This window comes from Eubalaena glacialis, chromosome 3 (assembly GCF_028564815.1).
Source record: "Eubalaena glacialis isolate mEubGla1 chromosome 3, mEubGla1.1.hap2.+ XY, whole genome shotgun sequence".
NCBI lineage: Eukaryota > Metazoa > Chordata > Mammalia > Artiodactyla > Balaenidae > Eubalaena > Eubalaena glacialis.
In genome coordinates, this window is record NC_083718.1 from 57736736 (window position 1) to 57749487 (window position 12752).

General features: G+C 34.4%; 1 protein-coding gene across 5 annotated transcripts in view; it reads left to right on the plus strand.

Annotated features, from left to right (window-relative positions):
- The window catches only part of COP1 (COP1 E3 ubiquitin ligase), a 270583-nt gene that overhangs the window by 124713 nt on the left and 133118 nt on the right, over nt 1-12752 (plus strand). The gene's annotated exons all lie outside the window — the stretch shown is intronic.

Sequence of the window (12752 nt, forward strand, 5' to 3'; positions counted from 1 at the left end):
TGTTGCTTCCATGATTTAGCTACTGTGAATAAGGCTACTATGAACATGGGTGTAAAACTATCTCTTTGAGACCTTGCATGCGATTCTTTAGGGTATATACCCAGAAATGGAATTGCTGGATCAAATAGTAATTCTATTTTTAATTTTTTGAGGAACTGCCGTACTGTTTTCCACCAGGGCTGTACCATTTTGCATTTCTACCAGCAGAGCCTAAGGGTTCCAATTTCTCCACATCTTTGCCAGTATTTATTTTCTGTTTTTTTGATAGTAGCCATTCTACTGGGTATGAGGTTAGGTTTGATTGCTTAGATTTGATTTGAATTTCCCTAATGATTAGTGATGTTAAATGTCTTTTCATGTGCTTATTGGTCATTTGTATATCTTCTTTGGGAAAATGTCTTTTCAAGTCCTTTGTCCATTTTTGAATCGAGTTTGTTTTTTATTGTTGGTTTCAGGAGCTTTCTATATATTCTGAATATTAATCCTTTATCAGATTTATAAATATTTTCTCTCATTCTGTGGGTTGCCTTTTTACTCTGTTGATATTATTGTCTGTTGTCAATGCATACAGTTTAAAATTTTTTATGAAGTCTTATTTGTCTATTTTTTCTTTTGTTGCTTGTGCCTGTGGTGTCATATCCAAGAAATCATTGCCAAATCCCAAGTTGTGAAAAGAGTTTTATGGTTTTAGATTTAGGTTTTTGATCCATTTTGAATTAATTTTTGTATATAGTTTTAGGTAAGGATCTAACTTCATTCTTTTGCATGTGAATATCTAGTTTTCTCAGAACCATTTTTTGAAAAAACTGTCCTTTCTCCAGTGAATGATCTTGGCACTCTTGTCAAAAATCCTTTGACCATATATGCAAGGGTTTATTTCTGTGTTCTCTCTTCTATTCCATTGGTGTATATGTCTGTTTTTATCTATGTTTTTTGATTACTGTAGCTTTGTAGTAAGTTTTGAAATCAAGAAGTATGAGTCCTCTAGCTACTTCAGGTCCTTTGGAAATCCGTGTGAATTTTAGGATGGGTTTTTCTATTTCTGAAAAAAAAGTCATTGGGATTTTGATAGGAATTGCATTAAATCTGTAGATCACTTTGGGTAGTATTTGACATCTTAACAATATTCAGCCTTCCAGTCCATGAACATGGGGTATGTTTTCATTTATGTCTTAGTTTCTTTCAGCAATGTTTAGTACTTCTCATTGTACAAGTCACCTCCTTTGTTAATTCCTAAATATTTTTTTGATGCTCGTGTAAATGAAATTGTTTCTGTAATTTTCTTTTTAGATTGTTCATTGTTATTATATCAAAGATATGATATTTTTCATTTTCACTCATTTCAAAATCTTTTAAATTTCAAATTTGATTATATTTAGACTCATGGACTACTGAGACATTAGTTTTCAAATATTAGGGTTTTCTAGTTATCTTTTTGTTATTAATTTATATTATTTTTATCTTCATCATCTTGACCATTCTTTAGAAATTTTTAATAAATTTTCTAATATACATAAAGATGGAAAGAATAGAATCCTTTATACAGTCATCTCCCAGACTCATCAGTGATCCAAATTTTGCTGTACTTGCTTTGTTTTTACTCTTCATTCTTACTTTCTTTGCTTAAGTATTTTGAAGCAAATCCCAGGTATTATGTCATTTCAACTGTAGATTCTTAAGAATCTCTATGTCTTAAAATATGGATATTGTATAACCATGGGGCTTTATCACCTCTAACACAATTAGCAGTAGTCCCTTGGAATCATCAAATTGCTAGTCTATGTTCAAATTTTCTAGAGAGAATGAAGAAGCCTTAAAAAAGATGTTTTTGATGTGGATCAGGAATTTGGCAATTTTTACCTTTTTAAAAATTACTGAAACTACATGTGCTTTTCCATTTTCATGACTGAGGTTTTTATTTATGTATATGAATATTGATCTTGAAATTCAGGCCATTAGCTAAAGAGACTATTGCATTAAATCTTTTATTGTATTCAAGCTTGTTGTTTAACTTGGTAACAAGACAAAAATCATACATTTATTTATTTTTCTATTTGTTGGCAGTGTAAGTTTTCCTAATCAGGCACTGGAGTGATTAAAGTTTTAAAATGCAGTAAATTGTGGGTTTTGTTTAACTAATTAATTAAATTAGTAATTAACCTATTTAACAAAAATTCATTGACTACCTAGTGTGGGAGAGGCTGGGAGTGTAATCATGAACAGGCCAGCTTTGATGCTTGGATTCAGGAGAGCTCTCAATTTTATTTCAGTGCCTTTATAGAAGAAATAATACTGATCTGGTATGTACACATTTATTTATAATTATATGGCTCTACCCAACTGAAATGTAATACAGATTAGAACTCTGTTGTAATAACGATTAATGTCCCTGACCATTGTGAATTCATCCTATATTGTATTTCCTTCTCCATTTAAAAATGAACAAAAAACCAAAAACAAAATAAAAATTTCCTTCTTAACTTCATATTACAAAAGCAGCATTTCTAGTTAGAAAATGTAGGATTGGTTATACATCTCTAGGTATTCAAAACAGAGTAAGAACTATTCTTCATTCCTGAAAGCCATTTTAGCTTGATATAATGTAATTCTGTTTTTTAAAAAATAAGTAAACCTTGATCATATAAAGACATTTATATCAGAGTGCTGTGTTTTCTGAGGCAGACATTTACTGTTATAGGAAGACTTAAGATTTCAGTTTAGAAATATAACTTACTGAAAGTGAGATTAGTTATATCAAAATATTTCAAGCAAAATAAAAAATTTAAAGGTACCTTTAGTTGTTTCATCTTCATGTTGACATCCATTCTTTTCTCTTATTTACATTGAATTAACATTTCTGAAGGAAACATTTCCAGTTTAAGAAGTTTATCAGGCAGAACGTTTGAAGGACTATAGTAGGCAGCAGCAAAGGAACATAGTATCCATAGTATATTGAAGGGACTTTGAAACTTTCACAATCCTGGTGATTTTTTGCTTTTTCTAGTTTCTCACATTCAGACACATCATTGATAATAAATTCATTTTAAAGGCTTTTAATTCCTTGCAAATTAGGACATTTAACGAAGAATTTCTTTTGGGAAGAGAGGTGAAGACGTGTTAGAGATGACAGTGTTGAATTTGGTGCATTATTTCATTACATTGTAAAAAAAACTATTCTTACTGTAAAATTGCATGACATGTATTTAGTGTTGGTCATTTATTGCAGTGAGAATCTCACTGAGAGAAAAAGCTGAACCGGAAACTTTCACTTTTAAAATATGTCTTCCTTTGCTTATGGATCACTTTGGGTTATTTAACACCATACTCATGAGTCCACAAGGTGGCAGCATTTGTTTACTTTGACACTGTCTCAACTAATAGACAATAGAAAAGGTATGAAATCAGAGGCTTATAGTGAAGTTCATTCTCATAAATACTAGATGGTCCTAGGTTAACGTCACCAAGTAAGAGAAAGGATAGAGAACTTTTCTTACACATAGCAATAATGGAACATTTTGCATTTTTTCTTGAATTAGGTATTCATGACCACCAGAGAGGAATGAAACTGCATTGTTTAAACTTACTGAATACTTAGTAGCAATGGCTGTTGAATTCTTGGTTTAAATGTTGCATACCTAGATTGTTTTGGTTAAAATTGTTACACACTCCCTCTGTAGTTTACAGATTATGTTAACATTTTTGCTTATATTTTCTCAAACTCTTGAATTAGACTTACATCAGGCATTAGTAAATTCATAAGAAGAAAATGATTATATATTGTGGCATTTTTTTGCTGCTGGTAATGTAGTGTTTGATTACTTTTCTTCAGACACCATTGTAAGTATTTTACATGACCTTGTAAGTATTTCACTAACTCATTTAATCTTTACTGTGGAGTAAGGCATTGCTATTAATCTCATTCTACAGATGAGGAATTGAGGTAGAGAGAAATTTTCTAACTTGTCCAAGATCAACACAGTGCTAGTAAATGACAGAACTAAGATTTGAACTAAGACATTCTGGGCTCTGTGTTCTGCTGTTCTGTTGTCCCTTCAGGATCTGTTGAAACCTTGGGAAAAGTTTCTGAAAGCACTTTACTTTTGAGACAAACAAAAGAAGTAATTCTTTTGAGTTTCTGATACTTTGTATCCCTATTACTGTCTTGTCTAACTTGGCCTCGATAATGAAAATTTTTTATTTTTAATTTAATGTAGATATGACGTTCCAGTGTCACTTTTGCCATAGTTTGAAAGTATTCAAATTAAATATTTATTTTTTTGTAGTAGCCAGTTATAAGGATTGTTTTTTACTAAACTTCAGTTTATAATGACAATCAGTGCTGATCCAGGTTTAGGGTACCTTTTAATATATTCTTTGTTGTAGAATGCCATGAGTTTTAAATTTGTACTTAAAAATAGGTTGCCTCCAGGTAATTAATTACTTGGTAAGGAAGAAGTATGATTTTTAGGATGACTTACGCACTTCTCTTTTTGTCAAAAGATATTTCTGTTAGTGTCTAAAGAGCTATTGGGCCATCTGGGGTTGATGAGAAATGGGAGGAGTGGGAGTGCAGAGGAAAGGATTTTTTTTTTTTTTCAGAATTTGGCCCAGGACCAATTTTTTAAAGCAGTAATTTAAAAAATTGTGTTCTAGGCTTGACGCTTCATCAGGGAGGGAGTCTTATCTGCCTTATTTCCTGCTGCATCTCCATGCCTGGCACATGGTAGGTGCCCATTAGCAAATAGTTGTTGAATGAATGCATGAATGAATGGAAAACTTTCTGCATGCTCTGGGAGGACCCAGAGCAGGCGGGGCTCTAGGAGTTGTCTACCTTAACCTGCTTTTACATATTTGCTTTCTGATAAGTATTCCTTTGAAGAAAGTATCCCTAGGCTAAAAAAGAAGTCTGTAAATCACCAATGACACATGACAGAAAAATAAGTTAATGTTAACAACTTAAAATAGAAGCGTCCAAGATTGTCAGCATGTGTTAATGAGTTTCCTACTTCTGTGACAATTCAAGATACAGGCTAAAGATGAAATACACACAGTCTAAGTTTAAGCGTTAGAAATTGCTACATCCTCTCTCTTCCCCATAGCCTCTTTCCTACCTTTTTCCTCTTCTCATCTCAATTCCTCTTATTTTTCCTGTTTATTTTCCTTTGCCCTTGCTTACGCTGAGGCTTGTCAGTAGCACATAGTGAAACCATAAACTCAAATCATTTTATGCTTATTACCACAAAGAAAGTGTTAGTTAGGCTAGCATTTGAGATTTTAGTAGACTAGTAAGTTTGTCACTAATCAGAACATAAAATAGATGCCTACAACAAAGGCTTAGAATTAGAATGCTGCCTTTTATTCATGATAAAATTATTTACCTGGAGAAGAGTAGAGTTTGTTAGCCTAATGACTGTCTTCAAATAATCAAAGTAAAAGAGGAATTAGAGTGGTTCTGTTTGGTACCAAGAGATAAAAGTAGGACTAACGGCTGGAAGCCACATTTTAAGGTTAATATAAGGAAGATCTTTGTAGTCAGCAGTGTGTAGAAGTGGAATAGGCTTCATCGGGAGGTAGTTGCCATATGCTCTTCTTAGTTTTTAAAACTAAGCTCTAGTTTTTCTTTTCTTTTTTTTTTAATTGAGAAAAATTTTCTGCAATCCTGAGATCAGTTATATGTATATGTTCACCTGTATTTTTCTAGGATATTGTTTTTGTTTTAACTTTTCAAAATTGTACCTATTCATAACAAATACTTTAAGTGCTGAGAGTACAAATAGGAGTGATACACAGAATAGTGGAGAGACAAACCGATAAGCCAATATATAGAATAAAGTGTTGTGAGTGCTATGAAAGCATCTACTGGGTACAACATGGAGAATGGATTTGAAAGAAGCAAGAGTAGGAAGTAGGGAGATCCAATATATAGGTGGTTGTTGAAACTGGCCAGGCATAGCATCAATACATGATGATGGCTTGTGACCTGTACTAGGGTAAGGTCAGTGAGGCTTAGGTGAAGAAGTATTTAAAAAATATTTGGGGACTGGGGACTTCCCTGGTGGTCCAGTGGTTAAGAATCCTTCCTTCCAATGCAGGGGATGCGGGTTCATCCCTGATCAGGGAGCTAAGATCGCACATGCCCCAGGACAACTAAGCCCATGCACAACAACTACTGAGCCCACATGCCACAACTAGAGAGAAGCCCATGCGCCGCAGCAAAGAGCCTGCGCACTGCAATGAAAGATCCCACGTGCTGCAGCTAAGACCTGATGCAGCCATAAATAAATAAATAAATAAGTAAATAAATAAATAAATAAATATTTTTAAAAATATTTGGGGACTAAGGTAGACAAAACTTGATGATTGATGGGTGTTGTCCTTGAAGGAGAGGAAGATAGCTTCCAGGCTTTAGGCTTGAGGAGCTCACCTGAAAAATATTGGTGTCATTTACAGAGATAGGGATACTGGAAGAAGAGTAGGTTTAAAGGTAAGGAGGCACATGGGAGATTATGCATAGGCTCTTTGGTTGTACAGAGAAGAGGTCTATGAATATGGGAATTTGTACAGTTGATAATTGACATCATGGTTGTAGACTCATAGAGCGCCAACATTTAAACATCAGGTAGACGAGGAGGAACCCGTAAAGCAGATCAAGAAGGTTCTCAGATGAAAATGAAAACTAGGAGAGTTTATTGCCATGAAAACCAATGAGGAAACATGAGATAATTTGTAGAATTAGATCATGTACAGGATTGAATCCAAAGCAAAGTAAGACTTTTTGCTTTCATTAAAAGGGAAGGGGCTTCCTAGGTGGCGCAGTGTTTGGGAGTCTGCCTGCTAATGCAGGGGACACGGGTTCGCGCCCTGGTCTGGGAAGATCCCACATGCCGCGGAGCAACTAGGCCCGTGAGCCGCAACTACTGAGCCTGCGCGTCTGGAGCCTGTGCTCCGCAACAAGAGAGGCCGCAATGGTGAGAGGCCCGTGCACCACGATGAAGAGTGGCCCCCGCTTGCCACAACTAGAGAAAGCCCTAGCACAGAAACGAAGACCCAACACAGCAATCAATCGATCAATCAATCAATAAATAAATCTTTAAAAAAAAAAAAGGGAGGACACTTCCTCCTCCATAATAGGAGGGAAGGAGAAGAGAATGGGTTCAAAGGCAGGCATGTTTGTATATTTAGTGACAAGGAGATAAAGGAGTTCTTCTCTTAAGAGTTTATGCTTTTTCCATATGTCATCTCAGAGTGACAGGTAGAAAGGGTGGTTAGCGTTCATGTTTGACTGTGAAAGAGAAAGATATTATATGACGAAAATGATTAAACTTATGGACCGTGGAATTTAAACTGCAGACTGAAGGAAATAAAGATAGGAGAGGTCTGAGAAAGAGGCAAAAGTGGTGGAATCAGCTTTGTAGAGGACAAGAATGAAGGGTTTTGAGAATAGAGAGTAAGTGGCGGGGGCGGGGGTGCTATGGAGACTGTGGTCAGAGAGGTATTTGCATCTTTGGCAGGGAATTCTTTTTCATCTTTGTACTTGTAACACTGGGTAGTTTACCTGATATCTAATGGGCTCTCCTGTTTGTTGACTCAGTTGTAGAATAAACTAAAATGCAAGGTAAAAAATAAATAATAAATGCTTGTGGGGATCTGATAAAATGCTGAGGGAGTTGACTAAAGAGGGAGTTCACTTTAGGCTATGACTTTCAGGTTCCTGGAGGTATTTGAAGTGGTTCTTTTAAGTTTTTTCTTCTGAATTTCTATAGATTATTATTTCTCTGCTTGATTTTTAAGATAGGAAGTGCCATTAATATACTTTCTGCTATTACTTCATTGTGTTCAAAATCCTGTCTTTGTAATGTCTTGTTAAAGTTTGTGGTAGAAGTAGTAATTGTTGTTAAAGGCTGGCTATCATTGTACTTGCTTAAGTTTAGGGGGAAGATAAAGCTTGGTTTGCAACTTCTCTGGATAAAATATGTGGAGGAGAAATAAGGGAATATAATTATTCACACGTGTTGAATGATATAGACTACCTCTATAGGGGAAGGCCTTTGTAAATCTTTATAGTAAAACTACTAATTTGGAATGGGGACAAAGAAGACCAATTTGAATGAGTGAAGTCTCATGTAGTTTAAAAAAATAATTTTATTTATTTCAGCTATCTAGCCTAATTAGCAGTAGTTTCAATTCATCCTTTTAAAATGAGATGTAATGAGAACTTATTTGAAATTTTTTAGCATTTTGTGTGGCACACTGTAACTACTAAGTAAATGTTAGGCAATATTCTTACTGTTTCAGATTTACTAACATGCCTAAGGACAATGGTTCTCAAACTTTGGTAGGCCTCAGATATAGCTGGAGGGCTTGTTAAAACACAGGTTGCTGGGCCCACTCCCAGAGTTTCTGATTCAGTAGTCTGTGCTGGGGCCAAGAATTTCTAACATTCTCAGGAGATACTGATGCTGCTGGTCTGAGATGGCACTTTGGGGACACTGTCTTAGGTTAAGAGCTTTACAAAGAAGATATTTACTTCCAGTAGAAGAAATTTACTTCTAATAGGAAATATTTATCATTTTAATTCTTTAGGAGAAGACCATCATTATTTATTTTTTATAGTTTATGAATCAAAGAAAATAAGGTTAAAAAAAAAACCCATTTAGTCTATAGTTTCCTAACCAATAAGTTGTCATAGTGTGCTGTGAATGGGTTGCATTTGTACCAAGACATTTATTCCTTCTGTTCTTGGAACAGTTGAGTGAGGGCTGGGTTGGAGAACCAGCTTATAATCAACTGTCCTAAGGACAGAGGGGATTAATCACATGTTTAACTTAATTTGTTTTGCCTGCTGCACAGTGATAGGGAAACTCTGGCTTAGAGAACCAAGAACAAATAAAGTATCTTATTTTCTCTCCAAGTTGTTGTAGTAATTTTTGGTGAACGAAGTTTATAGTGAAAATTGGGGTTGAGGTCTTTAACATATAAAATATTGATATTTCATGTTAATAATTACCCTGCAAAGCTGAGTTCTTAAAAGGAAGCCTACTTTTACTCTTGCTGGAGGACCATCTCACTTTGATATAGAAGTGAGTCACTGGGCTGCCAGTAAGTAGGGTACACATTTTGGGGGGTTGAGAGGGAAGTTTTGAACCTTTTAAAATTTGAAAAAAATATGTTCTTAAATGTAATCTTTTTATTCACTCTTTCTTACACTTTTGACTTAATCAGGAGGTTATGTAGGGGAGGAAAAATCCGTTTCCATCTACCTTTCTGAGGTTTTGGCTGGGATCCCTATAACAAAAGACAGATTAACAAAAGAAAAAGAAGTTTATTAATTTATATATTTCATATATACATGAGAGAGACGCAGGGAAATGAGTAACTCAGAGAGGTGGCTTAGAACTCTGGCTTATGTTGCATCTTTAACAAACAACAATAATCTGTAGAATAAAGACAGGACAGAGAAAAGCAGTTTTAGGCTTCCAAGGACAGCAAGCTGTGGAAAGGTAAATATACAGAGGGAACTAGTTTGTTTGCAGATTCCTCTAGTGCCATCTGTGGGCTGGTAAGAGTCTAGAGTGTCCAGTAAAGAGCATTTATACCCTGCTTTTAGGCAGAAAGAGGGGAAGGATGGAGAGAGCTTTTTCTTCATTTGCTGCTTTTTGGTTGCCTTCAGCTCAAAATAATTTTTATGTCAAAGAGGCATATTTGAGGGTGACATATTCTGGTTTCCTTCAAATAAAATCAAAGTCTCTGTCCATCTTGTCACTAGTGTGAATTTAGTAGGACTGCAGTTAACTGCAACTTAGAAATAACTGTGATATCAGTATACAGAAAACATTCTGGTGAAGTGTTTTATAATATAAATATTTGACAAAGGCAACTTCAGTGTACCATTATTTGCCTTAGATGTGGTAATTTGCCTATATATTGCTAACATCAGACATTTAAAACTTAGGTAAGAATGGCTGTTACTCTAAGAGCAGTTGTACACATGTACCATTTTGATTTTTTCCCCTTTATCTGAGTTAAATCTACTGTTCGTAATAGTTTCATATTATGCTCACACTTCACCTATACAGAATTTAACCTCTGGCAGTCTCATGGCTGAAACGTAGTCAGTAACCAAGGCTGAAATGAAAAATAAAAAGGCTTTAGAACAAAATAAATGCTATTAAATTAATGACTAAAGCTCATACATTCACAAATGGCCAGCTTCTTGGGTTACTTCATGTCTGTTGACTTTTTTATATACAACCCCTGTAATCTTAGTTGTCTGGTTTGTGTCTCTTCAAATTATGAAGGGAAGGGAAATTTCAATAGATAGGTTCAATGACAGCAGCAAGAAGTGATAGCTACTAGCTTGACAAAGGGAAGAAACGATGAAACTGCAAATAGGAGCTAAAAAATAAAGCCGTTTGTTTCCATTGAATATGAGGTCAAGTGGTTTGCCGTATCTTAGACTATATCTATAGACTCTGAGATCACTGAGATGTAATAGAGTGAGTGTGGTGACTAACGTCAGTAGGGCTGTTCACCTTACTATGCTCAGTGTGTTCATATAAAGATAGTAAGGAATATATTACATTTGACAGATTACACTCATAGGGAATCAAAAGTTGGTTCTGAAATGTATTTAACTAATATTTACTGGGCACATACTCTTGTCTTAGAGCAATGGACACATATGTCTATAGACAATGTCCAGAAAATACTATTCTATTATCCTTTAAAAATAATTTTAAATGTAAATACCGCCATTGGTATAAATGTAATATGAAAAAATTCATATTTCTTTGTAATTACTTTAAAATTTTTGGTATTTGTAAGTTTCAAGTTTTGCACTGGTTTTATTTATATAAAAGAAGACATTATGAATAAGAAAAATACTGACTTTTATACCTAGTACAGGAATCAGCAAACTATGGCCCATGGGACTCGAATTTGGTCCATCACCTATTTTTGAATGGCCCATGAACTAAGCATGGTTTTTATATTTTTAATTGGTTGAAAAAATCAAAAGAAAAATAATAACATAATGATGTACAGTAACATGACTTATAATAATGACATGAAATTTAAATTTCAGCGTCCATAAGTAAAGTTTTGTTGGAACACAATCATGCTCATTCCTTTACATATTGCCTATGGCCGATTTTGAACTGCAACGGCAGAGTTGAGTCATTTCAGTAGAGACCTGCACAGCTTCTCTGACCCTTTTACAGAACAGGTTTGCTGACTCCTGACCTCATAGATTTGCTGAGGCTCTAAGGACATACTACTACATTTGATTAAAGTTCTGTCATATTTGGGGGGGCCTTAGTGTGTCTATGAAAAAAAAAAGGGTTTGTATCGGATTTTCTGATCTCTTAGTGATGACTGGCTGACTATTTTATATGCTTCATCATTACTTAACACAAATGACCTATCACTCAGCCTGTCGTACGGTAAGCACTCCATCATTGGTTGAGTGATAACTACAGATTTTTAGTACTCTTTTAATTACAAATCCTGGTTTGTTCAGCGGAAAGTTTCCTATGTGTCTTTTAAAAATTATTTATCAAGTGGAGCTGAAAAATGCCTTGAAATAAGACAAAAGCTTGCACTATGATTAGCTATATCATACTAATCTTGAAACACGGATGCTTTTCTACCACTAATGGTTTTTGTGTTTACATTCTTTCTCTTACCTTTTCCTCTCCCACATTAATAGGTAATTTTTGTTGATAGCATCTAAAATTATAAAACACTGTTCTTTGATCCATCCTTGAGAGGGCTTAATTTGTTGTTCTATTATTTACATAACTTAAGTTTAATAAATGTAGAATCACAAATTGGGTAGTTTTAAAAATCACCCTTGTTGAGGTACAATTTACATACAATAAAGTGTTAAGTTTTAATTTTGGCAATTGTATAAACCACAATCAAAATACAGAACATTTCCAAAAATTTTATTTCCTGCCACTTTGCCTTTAATTCTCCAGACTCCTGTCCCAGGCCACTGGTTATCTGCTTTCTGTCATCATAGAATAGTTTAGTCATTCTGGAGTTTCTTATAAATGGAACCATACAGAATGTACTCTTGTGTGTCTAGCTTTTTTAGCTCAGCGTGTTTTGAGATTCATCCATGTTTTCTGCATCAGTAGTTAGTTAGTTAATTATTTAGCAATATTCCATTTAATGAATATTCCACAATTTGTTTATCTTCATGTGTTGATGGACATTTGAGTTACTTCTAATTTTTGACTATTATGAATAAAGCTGCTATGAATATTCACATACAAGTCATTTGGATATTCACATTCATATTTATTTCTCTTGGGATTGAAATTGCTGGGTTGTATGATTAGTTTGTGCTTAACATTTTAAGAAACTGCCAAACTGTTTTCCAACGTGATTGAGTTATTTTAACATTCCAGTGAGCAATGTAAGAGAGTTCCATTTGTCCCAAATCCTCAGTAACTCCTGGCATTGTCAGTCTTTTTATTTGTGTGTATATAGTGATATTTCCTTGTTATTTTACTATATGTTTCCCATACGACTAATGCTTTTTAATTTGCATATTGGCCATTTGTATATCTTTTATGAAACATCTATTCAAATCCTTTGCCCATTATTTAAAAGTCAGGCCCTTAATATCATTGAATAGTGAGAATTTTTTATGTATTCTAGATATCAGAAATATGTATTGATAGTATTTTCTCTGAGTCTGTGGCTTGCCTTTTTATTAATGGTGTCTTTCAAATAACATAAGTATT